The 27,138-nt window shown below is 46.7% G+C and overlaps 1 protein-coding gene across 2 annotated transcripts in view; it reads right to left on the bottom strand.

Moving 5' to 3' along the window:
• Positions 1-27,138, bottom strand: part of MLKL (mixed lineage kinase domain like pseudokinase) — an 888,605-nt gene that overhangs the window by 565,149 nt on the left and 296,318 nt on the right. The gene's annotated exons all lie outside the window — the stretch shown is intronic.

Genomic DNA, 27,138 nt, shown 5'->3' with positions numbered 1-27,138 from the left:
TGAACTGAAAATTACTCACTTTGGATGATCTCATTCTTTTCATCATATGATTCTATAATCCACAGTTGAAAATGTACCCAATTACAAAGTGATTAAAACTTTGTTTCCTCACCTCGATAATTTTGTATGAAAATTATTGCAAAAAGTGCACACGCACTCAGGCATGCTCAAGGTCTCCACCTTACACTCGTAAGGTTTTATCCTTCAGGGGTGTGGAATTTTCCAAATAATCTACTTGTCCAAGGGACAAAATGCCACCGAGATCTACATGTCCTGTAAAATCCATTTGTTCCACCTACTCCCGTCCCACATCAAACATAAAAGCACCCAATTTCAGTTTTTATCCATATTTAAAAATAAATACAGATAAGAAAATAAATGGTTTTCTGTCTGTATTTATCTGTAAAAATCAGTAAAAATGGAAAGCAGGGAGTCTTATTTAAAAAGAAAAAGTTAGTTTGGTTGAAATAAAATGTTCGCCTAAGATCACACAATTTAAGCATGGAAGCTATTTGTTTTTAATTTATCAAGCCAGAACAGGTTCTCTTTCACAAAGAGTATCTAAATAGTTCCGGACTGTCAAGAATTCTGCCACATCACAAATAGCAGATAACTACTGTTAATAAACTCTGCACTCAAGCAGGATGTTGCATAATGTCACAACTAATTGCAACCAGTACTTACTTAACTCACTGCTTTAAAAAAAAAAAACATGATCACTAATAATGAACATCTGTCGCCTACAAGCCGCAGCTATCCAGAATACTGAACTATCCCAGAGCATGCAGAAATATGACAAATAACAGACAGTCATCACAAACATATGATTTAAGTACGACTGCAGAGATACAATCACCTAAAGAATCCTGGACCATGATTAAATAATATAACGTGAACGCGCATTTGCAGAGCTATTTGAGGCAGAACTGAAGTGCTTTGCAGAGCTGTTCATAGAGGCACAGCCCCCGTTTCACACAAGCACACACACTCATTGACAGAGCTCTGCATATCTATTTGTATAAAGTAGCACATATCAAATGAACACACCACCAGAATTGAACTCCTGCTAAGTGAAATCAGCATTTTCTCTTCTTCTTTAATGCTAGTACCCTTCATATCTTCCTCACCACTTCCCGATTTAACTTATTTCTAATATTCTAGCCCGAGTTATTATAAGACATGACTACACTTGCATATGACCTTGAGACTCACTGAAAGTGCATTTCTAATAAAAGAATGACTTTTTTTGCAGTTTAATAGCGCAAACTCTACCTGAACGTATTGGAGCGCTTAGATGAGCGCCAATTACATTACTACAAGGACACTTATTTATTTCTGAGTGTATCACTGTTGGCAGCTGCACAAGAAATATCAAATGATATGTGAACTTATGCAGAGGGGACATTATTCTGGCAGACGCCAATACAATATTAAGGCGATCATTGTAGTCTTCACAGAGAAAAACAAAGTGGCTGCTAGAGGTATATCAGGTGCCTCCCTGTGATCCGCCTTAGGCATTCTCTGCTACACTTGGAGCGCGGCGCAGCTGAAGTTGCAAAATTAAGTAAAACTATGTGTGGCTCACTGTGACAGTTGCTCCCCTTATACTCAGTTAGGCAGCGCCCTTCCGACCACATAAGCACACGCCTGCAGATAACTTTATTCCACTGTAGATCACGCCTGATATCACTGCATGCTCTCCTTTTGTCTCCACCTTCACTTACTTTCTCCTTCAGAGGTTTTTAATCTGCTACTGTATTCGCGCCTCTTTCTTCCCCCTAGTGCAGCGCTGTCTCACTTTATCACGCCAGAACATTAAGCTGATTGATTGCCCAGCCAAAACACAAGCGCCCTACATGCCTCCTTGGTGGTGGAATTGGAGAGCCTTTCATGACCTTTTGCAATGGAGGGAGCGTTCTTCAGTGGAAATACTAATCCCGGTCACAAAGAGATTTTACACCGTCCGCATTAGAACAGTGAGGCGGTGTAGCATACGCATTCTAGTTGTTGCACGTCACGTAGGCGTGACGTGCGACGGCCATGAGAGAAGCTGCGCGCGCAGCTTAGGCAGAGCGCGCGGAGAGTGATCGGAAGCGCCGGCCGGCGCTCCTCTGTACTTGTACATGTAGAATAAAGTTCTTTGCTTATCAATTCAGCACAGTGCCATTATTTACAACGTGGTGACTTTACAGTGGCGACGAGGACGGGAGGCATCCACCGGCACCCACAAGGAATAGAAAAAAAAAAAAAAAATCGAACCACCACCTCCACGTGGGCTGCAGCAAAGCAGGCGACCCCAGGCCACGGGGGACACAGCACCGAGCGGCGCTACTGGGCCGGTGAGTGGTGAGCACAAGGGGGCAAAGCTGCACCCACCAAGAAGGACAGGCAGAGGAGCGTGGCAGTGCCACAGCAACCAGAGGGGCGGCGCAGTGGCCAGAGAGGCAGCACTGCGAACCACAGAAGACCGATCACCGCAAATACCTTCCAATCACACCGCGGAAGGTAGGAACAGCGCTGGCTGCCAAGGGGGAAGAAGGGGGGACTGGCACTAGGAGTCCCCAGGAGGACGCCGATACAGAAGTAAAAGACAGCACCCCAGGGAGCCCCACCAGCAAGGCCGTCAAGGCGACAGAGAGCAGGGAGGTGAAGATGAGCACACCGGCAGGCTATGCAATCGCACCGGTGCAATTCCTACCGAAACCTGGTGAACCCCTGATGAAGTGGGAGGATTGGAAGGAATATATTGACAATTTCATTGGGGTCCTGGAGGACGAAAATGAAGAGAAGTTCACCCCCCAAAGGAAGAAACGAATCTTGCTGCTGAACCTGGGACCAGAGGGTCTCAGGGTTTACAAGAGTCTGGTGCCCAAGAAGAGAGAGGACACCGATACGGATGTATATGCCCATGCAGTAGAAGACCTGGATGAGAGGTACCGCCCCACCATATGTGTGTCGGTGGACAGGTTCAACTTCCAGCAAAGGAAACAACGGGCTGGAGAAACCATAGAAGAATATGTAGGGGCCTTAAGGAAACTAGCAGCCCCGTGTAAATACGCACTGTGGGAGGATGAATTCATAAAGGACCAGATCATGATGCACACTACGAGTACACAGGTCCAAGACAAGCTGTGGGCGAGTGGTGACACCACGCTCAAAGAAGTTATGGTCATCGTAAAAAGGGCTGAGCTTGCTAGGAGGTGTGCGGCAGCAACCAAGAAAGATGTGGTCACTCCGACAATGGTGAACAGGATACAAGAAGGAGACCACCGTAAGGACCAAAGAGGAAAAGACTCAGCAGCCAAAGGAACGAGCAGGTGGCAAGGGAAACAACCAGGGAGCGACAGCAAGAAATCGTGCTACAGATGCGGCAGTTGGTCCCACGATGCCCGTGACAGAAGATGCCCTGCGTTCAGAGCCAAGTGCCTACACTGTGGTATCCTGGGCCACTATGAAAAGGTGTGTAGGAAGAAACATTCGAAGGAAACTGTGAAATGTGTTGAGCAAGGTGAAGAAGATCTGGAAGAAGTGGCAGAAGAAGAGGTGATCACGGTCCTGTGCATATACGACCAAGTGATGAGCATAGAAGGGAGGAAATCCACAAAACCCATTCTGGACATGTCAATGGGAGGAATCACCATCACCGTGGTGGCGGACACAGGATCCCCCTTCACCATCATCCAACAGGCGGTATGGGAAGAAACATTCAGACCCAAGTTGGGACCGGAGTTGGAAAAGCTAGACATCAGACCGGTCACTTACAATGGGGACCGCATTCCAATGTTGGGGTTCCGCCGCCTACTGTTCGAATTCAGGGGCCGGTCAGCATGGTGAAAGCTGTACATTGCAGAAAAGGGACCCTCAGTCCTGGGATGGCTAGACCAGGGGGACCTAGGAATTAAACTGGATCCAGGAGGGAAAGAGCAGATTTTACTTACTGAGCAAGAAGAATGGCCGGACATGAACAAATGGAAGGAGAACTTCCCGAAGGTATTTGGTGGCACAGTGGGACGGATGGAAAACTTCCAACACAGGATTGTGCTCAAGGAAGGGGCCATTCCGGTAGCCCACAAGGTGAGGAATGTGCCGATTGCGGTGAGAGAAGCAGTCCAAACTGAACTCCAAGAGCTGGAAAAGAAAGGAATAATCGAGCCGATAACATGTGCAGAATGGTTGGCGCCCCTGGTGGTCGTAATGAAGCCAAATGGGAAGGTCCGGCTCTGCGTGGACCTGCGAGAACTGAATAAGAATATCGTTGTGGAGAAATTTCCCCTCCCCAGAATCGAGGAAATGTTGACCAAGACCAGGGGGGTGCAGTGGTACTCCACTATCGACTTGACCTCGGCCTATCACCAAATTGCACTGCACCCGGACAGCAAACGGCTCACATCCTTCATCACCCCGTTTGGGTGTTACCAATTTTGTCGGATGCCTTTTGGGCTGGCCTCAGCAGCCGCTGTTTTCCAGAAAATGATGCACCAACTATTCAGAGACTGCAAGGATGTCCAGTATTTCCAGGATGACATCTTGGTGATGGGGCGAGACCAGCAAGATCATGACCAGAAGCTGGGAAAGGTGTTGAAAACATTAGAGAACAAAGGTCTCACGGCGGAGTGGTCGAAGTGTCGGTTGGGACTGCAGTCGGTGACGTACCTAGGTCACGAGATCGGACGACAGGGCGTTACCCCCAAATCGGAAAAAGTCAAAGCCATCGCTGAAGCACCGCCGCCCAGGAACAAGGAAGAGGTCAGGTCGTTCCTGGGGATGGCGGAGTACTACAGCAAGTTTGTGGTACACTTCGCTTCCAAGACCCACAATTTGAGGCTGTTGACCAGAGACAGCACAGTGTTCCAATGGACACCGGAAGCCCAAGCAGAGTTCGAATTGATCAAAAGGGATGTTACCGGAGCCGTTCCCCTCAAGGGGTACGACCCACAAGGCACCACTATACTGACGACAGATGCCAGTGACAAAGGCCTGGGTGCTGTACTCATGCAAGACAGAGGCAGAGGGGAGATGGAGACCATCAGTTTTGCATCCAGAGCACTGACAGATACAGAGAGCAAATACAGCGTGATCGAGAAAGAAATGCTGGCGGTCGTATGGGCCATGATGAGATTCCGGCAATTTCTGTGGGGAACACGCTTCCTACTCCGAACAGACCACAAACCGTTGGTGAAGGTGCTGACGTCGAGTGGACATGCCAGTGCCACCCCTCGGATATCCAAGATGTCTCTAAAGTTGCTCGAGTTCAGGTATGATGTCGAGTACATTCCTGGGAGCCGGAACCGAGTAGCGGACTATCTGAGCAGGGCAGCCGCCATGGAGCCAGGAGAGGAAGACCCTGCCGGCAGTGGGGATTTGGTAGCTCTAATAGAGGACCAAGAGAAACTGATCAGTGTACAAGAATGGACAGAGTCATATGAAGAAGACACTGACATAAAGGAAGTGAAGGGGTACATCGTACATGGATGGCCGGATAAAAGGAACGTGAGAGCAAATCTCAAGCCGTACTTCGAAGTGCGGGAAGAACTGTCGATAGGAGACAAAGGGATCTTCACATACAGAGGGGATAAGGTGATTCCCCCAAGGACCCTCACCTCAAAACTAATGGACTTGCTCATGAGGGACACCTGGGCATAGGGAAACTCAAGGCACGCGCCAAACAAAATTACTGGTGGCCAGGCATGGACATAAGGGCTGAAAGGCATGTCAGAGAGTGTCCCCAATGTCAACGGGCGGACAAGACATTAAAACCATTGAGGCCAGCGATAGGAAAGTTTGACCCCCCTTCAAATCCGTGGGAAGAACTATCCATAGACATTTTGGGACCGGTCCTAGACGACCAAGGCACACAGAAATACGTGTGTGTGCTTATGGACCGATATTCAAAGTGGCCAGAATTGAGAGTAGATGAAGCCATGGACACGGAGAACATCCTTAAGTTTCTGTCTGAGACTTTCACGAGGGAAGGAATACCTAAATCGATCTTGAGTGACAATGGGCCCCAGTTCACGTCAGAAAAGTGGAACAAGTTCATGCACAGAAATGGCGTCACTGTCAAACACACCTCAATCTACCATCCGGCCGGGAACGGTTTAGTGGAGAAATTTAACAGGGTAGTGATGGGAGCCATACAAGCGGCCATCTCAAGTGAACAGAACTGGGAGAAGGCGCTAGAGAACATGGTATGGGCCTACAGAATAACCCCTACTGGAACAGGGTATAGTCCATTTCAAATACTGAGAGGACGTGAACCCTTTACCCACGACAACAGAATTTGGAAGGAAAAGCTCATCACCAGTGAATGGTCCCCCGCAGTGGTGCGGGCCAATCTGGAGAAAGCACAGACAATTTACAGCAACCACTACAACAAACAAAGGAATGTCAAAGGCACCGGTCTGGAGCAAGGAGAGTGGGTAAGAGTAAGATTGGCCACCCTGCAGAAGAAGGGAGACAGCAAGTACAGCAAGCCGTTGCAAGTGGTAGAAGTGTACGATCGGGCTGCCTTACTAAGCGATGGGAACGTGTGGTCCCAAGACCGCATGGCCAGGTGCAATAAAGTTTTGGGCTGGGAACAACAGAGCGCTGACTGGGAAGACAAGGAAGGCCCTGAAGTGGAGGAGAATCAAGCAGCCGCGGAACAGCAAGTTGGAGATAGAGCGGGAACGGAAAGTGGAGAAGAAGGAGAAAATGGAAGTCAAGGATTGGAATGGGCCAGGCTGGAGAGAAGCACGCATGGAGGAAGAGTTGAGAACGAAGGGACAGTAAAACCTGAGACTCAGAGTCAAGAGTCAATGGAGAACCCAGTCAGGGTCACAAGGAGTGGAAGGCAGGTGGTAAGACCTTCCAGATACCGAGATTTTGAATTGGACAATGAACTGTAAGTGACTCTTCTTGTTTAATAAAAAGGGGGAGATATGTAGCATACGCATTCTAGTTGTTGCACGTCACGTAGGCGTGACGTGCGACGGCCATGAGAGAAGCTGCGCGCGCAGCTTAGGCAGAGCGCGCGAAGAGCGGAGAGTGATCGGAAGCGCCGGCCGGCGCTCCTCTGTACTTGTACATGTAGAATAAAGTTCTTTGCTTATCAATTCAGCACAGTGCCATTATTTACAACGTGGTGACTTTACAGGCGGCTACTTTCGTTTTTCAAAATCAATGTATTTTTAACCCCCGCATGAAGTCCTGGCACTGATGTGGTGATGTGTGCAGTGCTCAAGTCATGCTGCCCGCAATTAACTAGCTTTCAAAGGAAAAGTTAAGTCTCCTTTTACAATTATTAAAGATACACTGCAGCGACGATGCTGAGGCATTTGCAGTTAAAAAAAAAACGTGCACAACAGGCTAAATTGATCCCGAAAAATAGGCACTGGCAAATTGAGCACTTTCTCTCACAAATGGGAAAGATATAGCTCATTTGTGTAAGAAATTGCCCAATCAGTGTCAGACGTCTGGTATGAAAGGGACTTTTAATCCACTCTGTACACCAAAAGAAACGTGCGCAGTCGGCAAGAGAAGTGATGAGTCAGCCCGCGCTTTCTGCAGCCACAATTATGATGCATTAGCGACGGGCCGTCAGTAGGCAGACATTAAAGTTCTAGTCTAATATTTCAGTGGAATCTGTATCCATACAGGGAAAAATAATTGGTGGGCGCCTTGGCAGTGCTTTAATTTGACCTCAAATGGAATTTCCTCGCTCGCAGAGGTCCAGAAGTTCAACTGCTTGCTGAGAGTAGTGACGTTTCACTCCCCAGCCAATCACTGGTTAGAGCCCAGTGAAGTCATGGGCTGCTAGCCAATCAGAGGGCTCCAAAGGCTCTCTGCAAGCCCACAGCCTATTTTCTTGACGTGATTTAATGTCTACTTGTCGGTAGGACAAAATAGACATTAAATCTTCTTGACCGTCAATAAAAACCACATGGTTCGGGCGTCGAGCGATAGGATTCCCCCACATAGGATTCCTTTTTTGAATTGCCAGCGCCTCGTGGACAGGAGGTTATCACCCTGAGCACCCTCACTTCATTTACTTCTCTTACACTCGGATTACCATTAGTTGAACATTCAATAATAGGAGTACAGCGGACCTCATTCAATTTCTCATATTTCCCTTGTCATCCGCTTGCACCCACCAGTTTACTGATTATGTCTTACGCAGACATAGCAAACCTAACCAGCAGCAAAGCTGATACCTTCGAATTCACTACGGAAGACACTGACCGCATGTACACCCTCATACAGGAGCCCGAGTGCATAGCATCCAGTACAGGTTCTGTACAATCAAATATACAACTACTTTTTGCTGCCAAGAGAGAAATAAATCAGCGTTTACGCGCTAGCATGCTAATACGTTACCATAAAGTTCAGAGAATTTCAAGAGGTCTTCGAATACCACTCAAATCTACCCTCTGTAAAAATAACATCAGATTTACAGAAAAATGGTATGGGATTCTGAACAAGTGTTCTTTGGATCTTATTCTTCTCATCATTGAAGAGTTGTCCAAAATGCTCGAAGATCTTACAATTGAGGTTACTCAACTTAAAGACGAGCTCAGTACGAAATTGACACCTGAAGAACTTGGTCAAACGCTCGAAGATGTTAATGTCCAACTGGAGAAGTACACCAAGGAAATTAATGAATGCAAGCTAAGGAAGTTTAAACGGGATACCGTTGATTATAAGCTCGGCGAAGTATATAATTGGGCGGAGATCTACGCGGCAAGGAGACAACAGCGATCCCAGTTTAACAAATCAACTGATGGAGACAAGACTTCCTCAGAGGACACCTCTCGCACTAGGTTCAACAGACAAGATCCCAGAGTACCGCCACGCCCTGAGCAACAACTAACCAGTAGTTCTACATCCAACTTACCTTCTGTCTCCAGCACAGCTCCAATGCCTTTTTAAGGATTAGGCACTGACGCAACCGGCGATCCAGGCGGACCCAGGCAGACCCAGTTTAACAGGATCTCAACACTCCATAGCCAAGTCAACACGGAGTCACAGAGTCTAGTAATAAATATCTCCCAAACTGACATTTCCAACTCGCAAATGAAGGTGCTACAGAAGGGTACTTCTTTCGTTCCTACGTACATTACCAACGAGTTAGAAACTCAAGTAAGTTTCTACAAATGTATGCGGACACTCAGGCTCAAGCATTTTTTTACCAACATAAGTGTACCACAATCGACAGAGGAATCTACTCTTATGGATTTACGACCCAAAATTCCTTTTTGGGCCCCTGTGAGCCATAAAACTCTCGACTTGTTCAAGGTACTTGTACAAAATGATCTTCAAGTCATTCACAAGACCAAGTCCCATCCCAAGCAAAACTCATCTATTAATGATAAACAAGCCATTACACAACTGGCTACCAATCCTGACATCACCATCTGTAAGGCAGACAAAGGCGGTGCCTTAGTCATACTAGACACCCAATTTTACACTGACAGTAAGTAAGTAAGTAATTTTTATTGTTTTAGGTTAATTAAAACCATTACAAAAGTACATTGATCACTCATACCTTCCGATAAAAGACTGTAAGAAAAAATATATTATGTTTTAAAACAAAAACCTTTGATAAAAACAGTTTGGTGCGGGTGTGTGGTCGTCAGGTGGTGTCTTGGCCAGTTTTCAACTAGTCCGGTCTGGTGCCAACTTCCAGATTTTTTAGTTTCAGTTCCAAACATTTCAGGAATTTGACCAACTTCCCGTTTAATGGGGGAAGGGCTGGGTCGAAACAAGCAAGAACCGCTTGTCTACGTGTGCGGATTTTTTGTTCATTGAAGGCAGTTTTTAACAGGGCTACTCTTTCCTCTTTCAGCCTTGGGCAGATGCATAGTAGGTGTTCTAAGTCTTCATATTCTGCCCCGCACAGCCTGCATTTTATCCCACAGTCCCTTCTCAGCCATGGTTGCAAATGCGGAATAGAGGGTAAAATTCCTAGCCTATGTTTTAAGAAGGCTTCTTTTGATTTCCTGCCATACCCCAGACCAAAGTACGCTTGTAACCCAGGCGATTTGTATGTGGACAAAGTCATCCATGCGTGTCGCCTTTGGGAAAAGGTCGCTTTATCTTCCAAGTGCGATTGTCTTTTTATGCTCTTGTTGACAACACGCTTGAATTGCACATGCTGTAAAGGAGTTTCCCATAGTTCTTTTAGACCTGTGACAGTCAGGGATTCCTCTAGGAAAGTTTTCGCCGGCAGTTGAAGAGAGCCGCTTAGGTCTAGCCATAGCAGATGGTTAAGTGAGTTTTCTGGCGAGTTCTTTATTTTCTGCCAGCACTTAATGTATGAGCCTCTTCTAGCAAGCTTTTGGGAGGTCAGTCCAAACTCTAACTGGATCTGGGCTTGTGAGGTGTAGGTTGGCAGATTGAAGAGAAGTCGGTAGGCCTTTCCAATAGTTGTGTCCAGCAATTTCGCATCTATGCCTTTTAGAGCCTCACTGCCGTATGTAATAGATGACTCTAGCTTAACCTGTGCCACACGGAGCAGTGGGAGAAGAGTGGGACCATTCAGATTGGACTTTAGCTGTTTGAGCGTGGTAGCTATCAGCATCCCTTTCCTCTTAATTGCCTCTAGTTGGTTCGAAAAGCGACCTCCTTTGTCGAACAATATTCCGAGATATTTATATTCTGAACAGTTTGCGACAACCTTTGTTCCGAGGAACCAAGTATGCCGCTTTTTGTTCCCATTTATAGACAGAACTTTGGTCTTGTCAATGTTTATTTCTAACAGGTTCGCTTTGGCGTATCCGTGCAGTGCATTGATGAGGTTTTGGAGACCCACTTTGGTGTGACTGACCAGGACCACATCATCTGCATAGGATATATACTAGGCAGCGCTTTGCCCCCCAGGCGTGGAGCGTGTGCGTTGCAGGTTTCTAGAGCAGGTGGTAAGTCGGCTGTAAATAAGTTAAAAAGGGTCGGTGCTAAAACGCACCCTTGCTTTAGCCCGTTGGTAGTCGGAATGCGCCTGGAAAGGTGCACGCCATTGCCAAGCTTAACCTGGACCCACGTGTTGGTATGCAGTTCGATCAGAAGGTGCAATAGGGGATCGGGGATCCCCCAGGAGGCCAATTTCTCCAGAGGTAACCCCGGTTGACATTATCGAACGCCGCCTTGAAGTCGACAAAGCAAAGGTGGAGAGCCTGTTTGGTCACCCTTGCTTTGTCGATGATTTGCGAAATTGCCAGCAAGTTTGTCGTTGTTCCCGTTTCTTTGCTGAAACCAGTTTGGCTCAGAGGAATTATGTTATGGTGTGTTGCCCAATCGCACAGGTGGGTCAGTAGGAGTCCCGCAAAATATTTAGCCTCAATATCCAGGAGTGCTATCAGCCGGTAATTTTTTGGCAGCGTTCTATCCCCTGCCTTATAAATTGGTGAAACGATTGAACCCCTCCATGAGGCAGGGAGAGTCCTAAGTCGGCTCACAGACGTGTAAAGAGGGGTGAGCGTTTCTGCCCAGTATTCTGGCTCAAGTTTGAACAGTGCCGGAGGAATCCCATTTGGCCCTGCTGCACCAGCCTTCCTTCCCTTCGCAATAAGTTTAAGCAGAGTCGCTGAGATTCTAGATTCGAATTCTAACCAAGTTGTTGTTGTTTGTAGCGTGTGGCCTTCCGGGGCTTCCTGGGGCTTGCTTTCAGTAGCGACCTGCAGGTTAAAGTGCGAGTCTAAGAAGGATTCCCAAGAAGATTTGGTAATGTGGGACGTTATTCTGCAGTTTTTTGGATTTATTATTTTGTTTATTGAAGACCAAAACTGGGCGCTGTTGTTACCCTTCAAGTCATGATGAAGTTTTGCCCAGAGGTCCTCTTCATTGGATCTTTTGACTGACCATGTCAGTTTTTTTAGGTCCGTCCGAACCTTCTGAAGTTTTGCAAGAAGGGCCTTGTCCCCCCGGCTTTTTCTCAGCATTCTTAACAGACTGTTGATCTCTTTTTTGTAAGTTGTTAGGGCTGCTTTCTGGGAGCTTGAAAACTTCCTTAGGACACCACAGCCGGCAGATGAACTGTGCTGTACAATAGATGAGTATTGATTTGCAAAGTCAGCCGTAAATTGTTCCCAGCCTGCTAAAGGATTGCCTGAGGGGTAGTTTAAGCTGATTAGTAGGTGTTTTGCGGCTTGTAATACCTCCGGCGTGTTAGCGACTGAGGTTTTGATCCGTTTAAAGTCTATGGTGTGGCTAGCATGTGGACCAGTTGGGTTTAGAAGTATTGGATCCGGGAGGGCGCAAAGAGAGACTTCCTGAGGGCGATGATCACTGTCTCCCTTGTCTCCTAAGTTAAAGCCCAAGATGTTGTGAAAAAGAGGAAGAGAGACCAGCGTATAATCAATTGTCGAGGTTACATTGCCTGAGTTGAACATGGCCATGGGCGGAGAGTCTTCAGGAAATCTTCCATTTAGGACCCTCAAGCCCATGTGTTCCAAGTCTTCCAACAGGTCCTTTGCCGACTTGGCGGTTTTACTTTGGCTGCTCCAAGTTTGATTTGGGATGTTACAGTGGTAAGACTGGGCCTGAGTGTCACTGTTCAAGGATGACCCTAAAATACATTGGTTGAAGTCACCGGAAACAATTAAGTAGGGTGAGGTTTGCGTTGTCAAGACATGATGTAGATGGTCCATTAAACGCTTTGCCTCTTGTGATTTCTTTTTTGGGTTGATATACGTGTTAATCAGCTGAACCTCTTTCTTGTTTCCCCCAAGATTTAGTACCATCTCGACAGTATTTATGGATGGAGAATTGGAAGTGAGCGCCTGTACATTACCAATAGTTGAGATTTTTGTGTAAGTTGCTAGGCCACCTGCCATCCGACCGAACTTGCTTCTCCTTGTGGCTGGGGAATGATGGCAGGTATAGCCGTCTAGGTGAATGGGCTCCTCCAGCCATGTCTCCTGGAAGAGAATTATGTCAAATGATTTCACGTAGTTTAAGAAGTCGTTATCCGCTGCTTTATTGTTAAGGCCGTTTAAGTTCCACGAACATAACTTCAAACGTGGTGTAGCTGGACTCAGGCCTAACTCCGTTAAGTGTCCTTGTCATTGGCGGTTATATGATGTATTGCATATTCTAAAAAGTCGGTCTTCTACCGTGCTGAGGGGATTTGCCGTCAATGAACTGTCTTTAAACCCTGACGCCCGGCAGGTTGTTGGGGATCGGCCCAAGGCGCCTCTCAGCACCGACCTTGTTTTCGAAGTTGTTATAGGTATTCCCTCCTTAGGTCTCTCAAGCAGGGGCAGCGGGTATCCGGTGTTGTGATATAGTGTAGTTTTAATCCCCCATTTTTTAAGGAGATTTTGCTCTTCTAGGATTTTGCTAGCAATTTCGGATGAAATCCATGTAGCTTTAGTCGCTTCATTACCATGTGGTCTGACAGATTCTACAAATTCTATGGAGAGAAGGTCGGCTGAGGATATGTTGTTTAATGCTGGTATTGTCTTGAGTAATCGTAAGAGGTTCCCTCTATTCAGAATATCGAAGGAGCCTTTTGAATCGTACTCTGGGGTAAAGAGAACAATGGTGGGCGTCTTGCTTGGATCAGTCACCTGAGTGATTGGCAAGTGGGGAAGAATTTGGGACCCTAAGATGCTATTGTCCGACTGGGATAAGTTTCCTGGGCGAGTACCCCCGAAGGGAAAATTCTTAAAAACGGGAGCAGCCGGAGCTGTAGGGGCGCTCGCTATGGTGGAGTATAGCTGAGTTTGGGACCCTAAGACGCTATTGTCTGGCTGGGATGAGTTTCCTGGGCGAGTACCCCCGAAGGGAAAATTCTTAAAAACGGGAGCGGCTGGGGCTGTAGGGGCGCTCGCTATGGTGGAGTATAGCTGAGTTTGGGGGCACGGGAGTGCCGATGACCTAAGTTCTTGAGCACGGGGTACTTCCCGGTATATAATGATCGGTCCTACTTGTTCCATGTCCGAGCTATGCTTAGACTGTGCCCCCCTAGTTTCAGATGTTGACGGTGGTTTGCTGGGGCTGTTGACTTTTTCATTTTTCGGGCAGCGGTTTTCCGACGTGCATGGTTTGTCGTTGTCAGTGCCAGGCGTGGCCGACCCCTCCTCCTGTGAAAGAACCCCAGTGGGGGCTGCTGCGTGTGGTCCATTTATGGAGGATCGAGGCCCCGTAGAGGTAGGTTTTCCGCTGGTGTCTGGTCCTGGCGTCGAGCCGTGGGCTAGCTTCTCCTGCTTTCTCCCTGGCATGCTTGTAGTGGTCAGTTTGTTGCGGCCTTTCCTCCTTTGCTGCCGCCGCCCTTTCGCATTCAAGGGCAGAGTGTTATTCTTTAGGGGAGGAGTGGTGGTTGTTGTCGGGTGGCCCTCTGATAACACCTGGTCAGCTAATGACGGTGTCAATACCCCCTTATCGGCAGGGCTGGCTGCTGTAGGCACTCTGTTTGATTGTCCAGAGAAGACTGTATCACTGGAATTGGTGTGCTTGTGGCTTGCATGTTGCCTTTTTGGCAACCGTTCAATAAGAGATGATACTATTTCAGGAAGGGCTGACAGTTTGTCGATAATAGGCCCACAGCTGCACACTAGCTTTGCCTCTTGCTGGGCTCTGATGATTAACGAATTGAGTTGGCCAAGTTTCTCATCTATTCGCCCAACAAAAACAGCCAGAGTGTCAAGTAGGGTCAGCTGCAAGTCCATTTTGTCAGATTGAAAATGAAGAGTGTCTACGGTTCGTTGGAGGGTGTTTAGCAAAATGTCCCACGTGTTTGCCGTATCTGATGCTTGATTCCTTGGTAGAGGGCTTTTTTGGGTTGTCCTTATGTTGGGGGTTGACGACAGAGAGGAATTCGGTTAGATGGTTAGGTCCGTGAGGACGCCCTCACATTCGTGACCCCTTTTTGTTTGCTGTTTTTTTTTTATTGATACCTCAGTGAGCGAAGATGGGATCGTCAATGTTGTCTGAGTATATGAGGCAACTAGTTCGGCCCACTCCTGAGAGCCCAAATAGGTTAGATTGGTGGGGCCGTCGCTCCCAGGGGTTGTTGTGTTACCCCTGTCCTCTAGTAGGTGGTCTTCAGAGATCTGATCGTTCCCAGTGCCATCCTTTGGCATTAAGTGAGGTATTGAGCTGTCCGAATGGACCAATTGGTCCAGAAAACTTTTGTCGGTGATAAAAGAGTTGTTTGGATTATGTGGGTTATCGCTGCTTAGGGCTTCTTGCCGTTGGGGGTGGTCCTTACCGCTGCAAATTGTAAGATTGTGGGAGACATTGTTTGAGTTCTGACTGGTGCCTATTGCAGGTAAGGTAATTGGTGGCAGACGGGAGTTGATACTCATGGGAGATGAAGGGAACTGTGGGTCAGACGTAACCCCGCTGTCGCCCAACCGTGGGCCTGGTGGGCTGCAGATGGTCGTGTCAGTGAGATTACCTGTACCTGTGGGACATAGTTCTCCCTCCGCAGAAGAGCGCGGTGCCGGTTGGCCGCCTGCTGTTGAAGAGCTGTTCGTAATACCACTTCCATGGCCCAGTGGTTGGTCAATTTGCGCTTCGCAGGGAGATAGTGGAAGTAATGAATTCTGGAGACCCAGAATTTTCCCACTGGACGAGAAGATGGTGGAGAGTGGGTCTTTCAGATAGTAGAATTTTGATGTGATTTTTGGCTGCCGAGGGTTGGGGCGAGGATTCACATCCCGTAGAACTTGATCACAAGCCGGGTCACTTTCTCCTAGGGGAAGATCCTAGCTGCTACTGACTCCAGGTGCATTGTCCTTTATATTGGCAGTTGCTACAGCATTCTGCTTAGCTTTGACTTTTGCCTTGCTCTTTGACTTGTTCTCGATGTGAACCCTTTTTTTGCCTGACCTCATGCTGAAATTAAGTAGTAGTTTAAACCAGTGGGTTCGAGAGTGCACTTAGCTACGCTGACTGTTGCTGACTGTTACACCCAGGGGCTTGTTCAAGGGTTGTACTGGCAAGGGAGAGAGGCAAGAGGACGGGTTCCAGAGTCGCTCAGCGCCAGTCGCTGCTCCTCACTAGGCTGGACGAAAGATGGCGCAGCTGCGTCAGTGACACAGTTGTTCGCTGCTGCGGTAGGCTGACAGAACTGCCTGTTTATTTAATGTCTGATGGTTAGTTTGGGATTGTAGGTGCTGTGACAGTTCAACCATTGCATGAAACCTTGTTGGGCATGCGGGTGAGCATACAGACAAAATAACACACAAGGGGCAGTGGTGTGGCGATGATGCGGCGGTGATGCGGCAGAGACAGTGATAAGTCCTCGGGAACGTGCGCTAACTATACTGACCAGGAGTTTTGATGCGACTGCTGACTCAGATTGCTCCCGTTGAGTGTTAAGTGGGCGTTAAGGGGCGAGAAAAAGGGTATAACAGCTCACCTCTCCACTGACCACTGTGCCTGCGTCGCCGCTCCTACTCCTCCACCACCGCCACAGGTCCAAGTCCAAGTTCTGCACCACTCTAGGAGTTCCTTGAGGGCTGAAGGACCTGTGACCAGCCTCAGCAACGGGCGACAGGCTCCGCAGCAGACGTCACTCCCCCAAGCGACCGAGTCAATACCGCTTCAGCCAACAACTTGGCCGCCAGATTACCAGGGCAGGGGCCAATTTCGCTTCTCACCTGTTGACTGGCATGCCCCTCGAGTTTAGTGGCGGTATGGCGTCTCCACTTCACGCCGGGTACGTCCTGCACACGGGTACCTCCCTGGGTACCTCCCTGCCGCCGCACCTGGGCCAGGTGCAGATTCCACAAGTGAGCCAAGGGAGCCGTGGAGGGGGGGGCACGTTAATCCCCTGCGGTTGTTGGCCGGTTTCCGCAACACAACAGCTCTCCCAGGCTCTCCCGGGGCACCCCTCTCCTCGGTGCCTCAGTACCGGGTGCCGGGAGCTGCAGACAGTGGTTCGAATGCCAGGCCAATGCCTGTCCGGAGCTCTGACGGGGCGCGGCAGTAGGGAATCAAGCGGGAAAGGTCAGCCGTGATCAGCCGCGGATGATAAAATTGCCGGGTTCGCTCGCTGGCTCACTTTACCGGCTCGGCACGGCTCGGCTAGCTCAGCTCCCTTGCTGTACCTCGTCGTAGAAATCTGGCGTTCTGGCGTCTTGCGTCCGCGTGCTGCTCTCTGCTGCGCTCTACTGGATCTGACAGGGTCAACATTCATCTACAAGATGCGAATACATATATGGAAATTGACACAGACCCAACTGTTGAATACACTACTGTACTCCAGACCCTCATTGACATAGCAGTGGCATTGGGAAGTATCACAGACAAAGACAGAAGATTTTTGATCAAGTCACATCCGCAAATTCCTTACCTATACATGGTCCCCAAAATTCACAAACATCGGTTGAAAACCCCATTCAGACCCATTGTCAGCACACGCAATTCCATCCATGAGCCCATCGGGACCTACCTGGATCGTCATCTCCAAAATTCGGTCAAACATATGTTCAGCTATTTACAAGACACCACGGATTTCCTCAAGAAAATTCAAGACATCACCATTGATCCTACCGAACCCGTGCTGCTATGCACGATCGACGTCAACTCTCTATATACATCCATTCCCCACAATCTGGGCCTCCAGGCAATTGAAGCTGCTTTACTCAAAACACAGAAACCACCCGATCTACAAAATTTCCTGATGGAACTTACACAATTTACATTACTACACAGTTATTTCAGATACAAGGACAAAGTCTACATTCAACTCTCTGGTGTCGCCATGGGCAACTGTGCGGCTCCTTCATATGCCAATCTGTTTATGCAGGACTATGAGACTGAACACATATTGACCGTCCCACTTTGGAAAGACCATCTCAAAGTTTACTATCGTTATATCGACGATATCGTTCTCATTTGGAAAGGCACTGAAGAACAACTGGTCACTGCCATACACCAACTCAACAATATCATTACAAGAATCCAATTCACTCATACCAACAGTGCCTCAAGAATCTCATTTCTAGATGTAGATATTAAAATGGGCTGCACCAATCTAGAAACATCAATTTACACCAAACAGACAGATGGCACCAATTTTCTACATTATTCCAGCTTTCATTAGCTCAGCCTAAAAAGACATTTACCCTTTTCACAGTTGCTTCGGGCTAAAAGAATAGCATCCACTGAAGATAGTTTCAAAACTGACAGCACTATCTTTAAAAACAAGTTTTTGACAAGAGGTTACTCGGATCACATCGTACAAACTGCAGTAGACAGAGTAGCAAGTATCGACGGTACTACTCTCATAACACCTAAAGGTTCCACTAATCTGCCAGAACCTAGATGTGTATTTGTTTCAAAATTTCCAACAATTAGCCTGTCTATTAAACAATGCATCAAAAAGCACTGGCAAATACTGCAACTTGAACCCAATTTTAATCAAATGTTTGACCAATTTCCAATCTTTGCCTACCAACGATCAAGAAGCTTGCAACAGATGCTCAAACTACGACTCACAACACCCACTGTACATAAGGGCATGATTCCATGTCACAATTGTACTAATTGCCACAGCATAATCCCTGGCAACACTGTGATGCACCCTACCCAAGACAATCCGATTCGTCTGCAAGTAAATGCTACCTGTGACACTATGAACGTGGTGTATCTGTTAAAATGCCCCTGTGGTTTGTCATACGTAGGCAAGACTGAACGGAAGATGAAAATCAGACTCACTGAACACCGTAGCAACATCAGGAACCACAATCTCAAATCAAGCGTAGAAGCTCACTTTGTACAATTGAAACACAGTCCTAGCCAGATTCGTTTCCAAATCCTGGAGGTGGTGAAAAAGCCAACCGCGGCATTGATCCACAGAAATTTCTACTCCAAAGAGAACTCTATTGGATTTACAGTCTTTGCTCTATCTATCCTAAAGGACTCAATGACAGACTGGAATACAGTAGTTTTCTGTAAACCTGTATCTCTCTTGGCATACTCTTTGTATTTGATCTTGATGTTCTGACTCTCCTTTCTCCTTTTCTTTCTTTTTTCCCCCATTGGTTTCATTTTCACATTAGTTTCCAGTCTTCCGTTTCTGGCCCAGGTTTTTCCTCATCCTTTACTATATTCGTTTCGCTCACTCTTCCTCACCCAACCCTTCCTTTTCTTTTCGATCTTTGTTTTATTTTCATGATTTTTGTATCTTTACAGCATCTTTCCCAACATCATCTCACTTATTTTCATTTTCACGTGTCCTCCATCTGTTTCATGTTTTTCCCCTTTTTTCCTTTCTTCCACTCTTGCATGTGTCAGTATTCTCCCGCACTTCTCTCACACATCCCTGTTGCTCATTTCTATGCTGTTCCTGTGGTCTCCTCATTTCCTTTGATACGCCCGTTTTTGCATTTCTATTTTCTGGTATCATTACACTTCTTCTTGCAACCTATTTCTGGTTATTTTTCACTTTGCTGTTGGTCGCTATTCTATCGACCCTTGTCGGGCTTTTGCTCGAGTCTTTTTTCATTGCATTTCCATCGCATTTTCTTGTTCACTCACATCGCCTGATGTACCACGCATGTACCCTGCACCTTGTCCCAGTAGCCTTTTTTTATCCGCTCTATTTCTATTTCTTTTCCTTAACCTTTAATACGCATGCTCACACAAGCACCAATTCCACTTCTGCACTTTGATGGCGTTCCCTCAGAGCATGGCGATTCCGCACATTCCATGTAAACACTGGTAAGCTTTGTTGCACGTTTTCCCATCATTTCACCCGAGCCTACCTGTCGTTTCACCACGTTTCTTCACCACTCTCGGATAGTGAACTCGTTTACTACCGGGTCCTATCCTTTAACCACAGTCTTCGGTGGCACTTTTTTACATGGAGTAACCGAACAAGCACGCTTCTTGTATCTTTTGGCACAGTCCCTCACTGTTTTCACCGATTATTCACCTGTCAAAGCACTCTCTCAGTAGATCCCGCGCACTTAGTTTCCGTCCGTCTTACACCCTGCACGTTTTCTAACCCGGCCTCATTTTTTCTTGTAGTCAGCTCCCAGACCCTGTATTACCTCACGACATGGTTTCTTGTTTATCCTCACAGATTACGGACCCCCTGAAGAAGAGCCGGTGTGGCTCGAAATGCATCGGGGATACTAAAAATCTTTCGACATTGTCCATAGTTGGTGTGTTGTGGATACCATTGTTATGACCTGAAAATTACTCACTTTGGATGATCTCATTCTTTTCATCATATGATTCTATAATCCACAGTTGAAAATGTACCCAATTCCAAAGTGATTAAAACTTTGTTTCCTTACCTCGATAATTTTGTATGAAAATTATTGCAAAAAGTGCACACGCACTCAGGCGTGCTCAAGGTCTCCACCTTACACTCGTAAGGTTTATCCTTTTTTGAATTGCCAGCGCCTCGTGGACAGGAGGCGATCACCCTGAGCACCCTCACTTCATTTACTTCTCTTACACTCGGATTACCATTAGTTGAACATTCAATAATAGGAGTGCAGCGGACCTTATTCAATTTCTTTACCTACAACTAAGACATTGGGCACTTCAACCACAAGTTAGGCCCGGGGCGCAGTGGTTACTAACTGCAAACGAGAAGTGGCTCATCACTCGCTCTGGAGACAAGAAACTCATTTCAGATCTTTACAAACACCTACTTCTCACCAAGGTGCACACATATAATGCGGGGTGAGAGCGCTGGGAGAGAGACTTAGGCCGCACCCTCACTCATAGGGAATGGGATAGTATTTATTATAGGGCCAGGCACTCGGCATCCCACGCAGGCCTCACCGAGATATTAACTAAAATAGTGACCTACTGGTACTACACCCCAGAACGACTTCACCAGTTTGACCCCCACCAGAGCGCCCTGTGTTGGAGGAAGTGTGGGGAGGTGGGCACACTTGAACATCTTCTATTGGGTTGCAGCAGAATTCAGTCGTACTGGTCCCATATTTTAGTTGAAGTAGATTCGCACCTAGATACACAACTTCCACGCTTCCCGGCCTATATCCTTTTAGGCTTACCCAACGCACTTATGTATCTGGCTAAGTCGCGGAAAGGGCGCCTGATTGCCATTGACCTGGGAGCGGCTACCCAGAACATACTTGCACACTGGCGCTCCCCTCAACCTCCCCCACACTCCGGATGGCTGCAGAGACTTTGGACAGTGTTGGGGATGGAAAAGATGTCACTCACTCTGGCGGGTAGGGGTTCATTCTTCCCCGAACTATGGAATCCCTTTCTAGCGCTGCTCACGACAGAATTCAGAGATATCTACGACTCTTACGCCTCGCGGATACACCAATACCACAGGCGAGCTCCAAGAGAGGGTCTCGCAGACCATGATGAATCAGGAGACACTCTGTTCCTTCCCTCCCCCTTTCTCCTTTCACTTCTTTCCCTTTTTCTCTTATTTTGTATCCCATTCGGTGGACGAGGGGTGGGGGTGGGTTTGTTGGGCTTTATCAGTTGATTGCTTCTTGTAGCGCCGTCTGCACCGGCTTCACCAGACCCACTCCAAGCAGATCCTACAATACCACAGCTACCTAGGACAGTTGTTGTCTGTACTAAGATAAATTTGGGAGCTGGGAGTCATGCTCTTTGCTGTGTAATTTGTCTTGAAAACCAATAAAAGATTTAAACCATAAAGTCATTGCGAAAGTCATCCATGCCCAACTCTCAGACCTCCTATAACTCAATCATCTCCTAGACAGCTATCAATCAGCTATCAATCAGGCTGTTGCAATAACCACAGCACGGCGACAGCCCTCATTGCGGCCACCGATGACATCAGAAACATCCTCCACCGAGAAGAAACAGCCGCACTCATCCTTCTCGACTTATAAGCAGTTTTTGATATGGCCTCCCACAAGTCACTCATTAAGAAGCTTCAGCACGTGGGTATCTACGGGCCGGCCCCCAGTGGATATCCCCCTTCCTCATGGACAGAACTCAATGAGTTAGACTGCTACCCACACCTCAAAACCAAAGAAATACATCTGCGCAGTCCCTCAAGGATATCGTTGCTTAGCTCAACACTCTTCAGTGTCTACATGAAGCCCTTCACGGACATCCTTCGTGCCCAAGGCATCACTATAGTATCCTACGCTAACACACAGCTCTCTATTACCATCTTAAGCATCACAGCCAAAGCAAACTTCGCCAACTACATGAGCAACAACGTTGCCTGGATGAAAAACAACTGCCTCCAGCTCAACGCAGAGAAAACCGAAGTCCTTATCTTTGGCAACAACCACCCCCCTTGGGACGCCTCTTTGTGGCACTCCAAACTAGGCCTCTCCACCCACCCTTGCAAACCATGCCAAGAACCTCTGGTTCATCCTGGACACCAACCTCTCTGTGAGCTGACAGATCAACGTGGTCTCCACACCATGCTTCCAGCGCCTGGATAGCCTCACGGGTAATTAGCAGCACTCTACAACTTCACATAACATAACAAAAAAAAAGAGCCAGAAGCTTTATTTTTCTATTTTTGACTATAACCTATGCATCTTAGATTTAACGCTGGATGCACCGCTTTAGAGGCGGGGCAGTAGAGTGAGATTCTTTACTGACAACAGCATTGTTAATGTGAAAGAACTACGACAGCAATACGAGTTTATCAGATCTCAATAAAAAGAAAAGGATGCATCACGAGAAAATTCAATCTCTCGTAAGAAAGACTAAAACTTGTGTTATCCCTTGGGGAAATGGTTAATTGAATACCGAAGAGTGGAACTGCCTTTACCAGTATTGGAAATGAGGGATGCTGTAATGTAGGAATTGTCATTAGCGTCCTTGAAGACCCATTGACTTATTAAACAGGGTAACAAGTATATGAATAATCAGTGTTAGGATCACAAACCAATGTGCCACAGAAGATCTGAGATTGACCACATGATCTGCCAGGATTACCTGGGCTTCGAAATAACAGATTTTAAGGCGCTTCATCGAATACAGGCTTCAATATCCCAGAAGCATTTTTCAAGGATTAGGATGCCTGTTTTATTTGTGAATTTAGAATAAAACACACAGGTCTGCTTGTATGAAGCTACCACAGGATTTGGGGTGGCTAAATGGCTTGTATAAATGTATTTAATCCATTTTGCAATTCGGTATCAGGTTACAGAATTTCTAAATAGATTTAAGAAATCAAAAGGAATCGCTATTTGGAAGTCTTGTGTAAGGGCGTCCGCTCCAAACAGCAATTCCTTATGATATTAATTAATGTTTTGAGACCAAATTCTGGTTGTAAAACAGTAATACTGTACCACCTCCTCGAAGGAGATGGTAAGCCAGGACACCTTTCTCTTTGAGAATGTTAAAAGAAATATTTTTGAGATGCGGCAGTTTTTCCACAGACCACTGACTACTCTTAAAAAATGAAAGTTACACTTTTTATTAAATGCATCGTGATTTCCTTTAAGGAAAACGGATGGCATCAGAAAAAAAAAAGTTTGCTTTATTTAAAAGCAATCACAGACGTGATGGTCTGCTGACCTCAGCTGACCTCAGCAGACCACTGTCATTATGATGGCTAGCATTCCTAACGAGTCGCAAGCTGCAACCTACCTCATTAATATTCATGAGGTAGGTCGATTTGAAAAATGCACTAGGAATCAGTAATTTCAAAATAAAAGTTTCTCACATTAGGAATAGTGATTTCCTAATTGCGATTCAGGAAAAAATCTTACTTTGAAAAATTGCTGTTCCCAGTGTTAACACATGAGTCTGAATAATGTTGAGTACTGAGTGTAGTGGATGATGAAAAGGATAGAAGACAGAATGGGGGTTTCCTTCAAAGATAAAATGGGGTGGGGGTGAATGGCAAAAAAAGTAGACCCACTTAAACTTTTTGGAAACCTGGGAACACAGGGTCCAATGGCTTGGCACAGACTATGACCAATCAACAACAGGACTGCTGCATGTTCAGAAGAGAACTGAAAATCTTGCAAGATTCATAAGTTACTCATGTTTAAATTAATTGCCAAGGTGTCCTGTTTGTATGTTTTATGGAGAAATTGTGCCACATGTCTACTTTTGCCCACTGTCTTCTCTTGTGCATCTATGTAGGAGTTGTGTGAAGGGCCAGGACTAAACTCCACAGTTCTCCACCCTCTAGCTACCAGGACTACAGCAGCCCAAGCAGTCTTGCAACGGCTCTTCTCACCAGGAGTCGGAAAGAGGGTATTCTGGGATATGGGCGGATGCAAAAGCAAGCTGTATCGGAGGGATGCCTAGATTCACCCCAAGACCTTCCATCCTGCACAGGGTTTGGCTATGGGGGAACTGAACTGTATAAAGTGACGAAGATAACCGGGTAATCTCCCATTCACATTAGGGTGACCAACCCTCCGTAAATTTCACGGACAGTCCGTAATTTCGGCCATCTGTCCGTTGTCCGTGAAGACTTCTTTAACGGACGTCATTTGTCCGTAATTTTAAGAGCTGTTACGTGGCAGCGAATCATGTGCCTTTCTAATGCCAACCGTTTGCCGTGGAGACCAAACAAAGCTATTTAGGATTGGCTTGAAAGCCATCAGCCAATCCTAGAGCTCGCAGGTACACTGCAGGAGTGCTCTCATTAGCCCTGATTGGGCTAACAGCTTTAGGGTACCTAGCCCCCATACTTCTGAAACGCGCAGAGCAGGTTTTGAGCCTTTCCCTTTTGTAATTTCTCGGGACCCTTACTCGACCCCTGACATGTAGACTCAGTAAATCACATTCTAAAGGGACCAGGCCTCAAGGCGCATTTGGCTGGATTGGAACCTGGGGAACTTAACTGACTGTTAATGTCAGAATCCGAGCCTAATGCATTTTTGGTGGTTTCCTGCAGTTTTGGCTATTCTTCAAGAGATCCTCATCGCACGACGCTTTAAACAGATTAAATGACAGATAAAATCTGGCCACTGTGCCGTGGTGTAACATGAGAGCACTGGGCCCCAGTGCAAGCAATGATAATGTCACCCCACTGTCTCTTTGCACTGTAAAAGGCAACCGTCATTGTTGTGCAATGGACCCGGTGTCGATGCTCCTTCTCCACCGTTGATAGCTACTGCCCTGTATCATTGTCATCTTATTGATTTTCGGGGCCCTGTGCATGACATGTTTAGGGGCCACCTGTTCGGAACATTTGTGAATTTTATTAACCATTTTCTGAAAACTGAAGCTTACATAGTGCACAACAATATTAAACTATGGTAAAGTTTTAGAAACTGAATCATGCAGAAACAGCTGATATATGTCTTCCCCTTGGGGCCCAAAAAGCCTTCAAACCACACAGGAGAGGGGGGTACGTTGAGATAAATAGACATAAATATTATGGAAATAGATCATCTTCCTAGGGGAGGGAGGGGGCTTTATAGCTTGGGGTCCTTGAAAGTTGCACACTGCCCTTGCCTTAAAACGTCTCTGCTCTGTATTTGTTTGCAAATGGCAAACTTATTTTAAACAATGAGGCACAGCTTTCGTGTAACTGTGTACCACAAAAACAGGACAAAAACGTTATAGGTGGTTTCTGCAAAGGCTCTGTAAGAACTGTCAAACTCTAAACTATGTGTATTAGTGGCGCCCAGGGCGACAATCTTTGTGGGTGCCCCTTCAATGACCTTCTTTTTGTTTTCCCTGACTACCACCCACCGTGGTGCCCCTCATCTCTCCTTAGCCCCTCTCTCACATTGTATTTAAATTTATAGCTTGTCATGTATATACACTATACAACAAATGGCCAACAGAAGGTCGAGCCACGCTTAGGCTCCAGGACTTGGGATCACTTTTTTAGTATATTTCCCTGCTTTAGCAGGTCCTCGGAAGCACTACTATGGCGGTTGCGTTGCTACTACCCCACCGCATACATAGAGAAGTCTGCTGTGCAACTGGCACCCATACCTTTGAGCCAGGACTCCTTATGGCTCTCCACCTCGACTTTCACCAGTCAAGAACGAGGTAAGCATCTGAGGCGGACCTCGGCGTGTACTGAAGGTAGCCAGCAGCCTGTGCCTGGTTGCAACTTTAGGAGTCCCTCAGTCCATTGTGACCGATTAAGGGGTCGTGATTATTGCCCGCAAGTTACTGAACTCAACCTGCCTGCTCAATTTCTGCTTTCATCGATATCCGTAGAAGAAGTTCTCCATTTTAGATTGAGGGTGAGGGGTATGTCCGTTCCATGGCTTATCCTAGAACTTGCCTTAGGAACTACAACAAGGGTGAAATTCTTGATGGGCCTCTTCCGTATGCAACTCTGCAGATAAAGACTCAGCTCATAATTAATATGAAAAGGTGGCCGAGTGAGTGAGGGAAGGGATAGGTGGATGGCTGGATGGATGGATTAGTGAAAGGGTGAATGGATGCATGAAAGGGTGAATGGATGGATAATGAGCGAAAGGATGGATGGATGAGTGAAAGGGTGGATGATGAGCGAGTGAATGGGTGGATAGATGAGTGAAAGGGTGGATAGATGAGTGAAAGGATGGATGAGTGATAGAGTCAGTGGATGGATTCATGAGTGGATGAGTAGAAGGATGGACGGATGGAAGGATGGCTAAGAGAAAGGGTCAATGGATAGAAAAAGGGAGAATGGATGACTGAAAAGGGGAATGGGTGGAAGGATGAGTGACTGGGTGAATGGAGGAGTAAGTCACACGATGGCTGGATGGTTTGAAAGGGTTAATGGATGAGTGTACGGATGGATGAGTGAAAGTGTGGATGGAGGGTTGGATGGAAGGAAGGATACATGATGGATAGGTTTGCAAACGGATGAATATGTTAAGATATAGATGGGATTACTTATATACTATAGTCGACCTCCTTTGATGTGTCTGTAAAATGTACCTTTTGTCCCAAAGTTTTGTCCTGAATTTTGACCTCCTGTCCTGGAGTTTTTGTCCTGAATTTTGACCCTTTGTCCTGAATTTTTACACTCACCTTCCTGAATTTGCACCCATGCCAGTTGGTCACCCTAATTCACATATTTCTAGCACGATCTACTGACCGGGAGTTAGGTAGCCGTTGCGTGTTTTAGAAGGGTACGAAACACAAACACTCGTAAAATTATAAACATAAAATGTATTAATGAAAAGCAGTTAGCTGTAAGCAAGGTCTTCCCAAAACACAACAACAGTTCCCATTTTTGAGACCACGATTCAAGCCTGTGCTTCTTAGAATCCGGAGGATGTCACATGCTCTTTAAAGAGACCGTGT

Source organism: Lissotriton helveticus, chromosome 12 (assembly GCF_964261635.1).
Source record: "Lissotriton helveticus chromosome 12, aLisHel1.1, whole genome shotgun sequence".
Classification (NCBI taxonomy): domain Eukaryota; kingdom Metazoa; phylum Chordata; class Amphibia; order Caudata; family Salamandridae; genus Lissotriton; species Lissotriton helveticus.
Note: the sequence above shows the minus strand (reverse complement) of the source record. Positions and strands in the feature narration are given on the sequence as shown.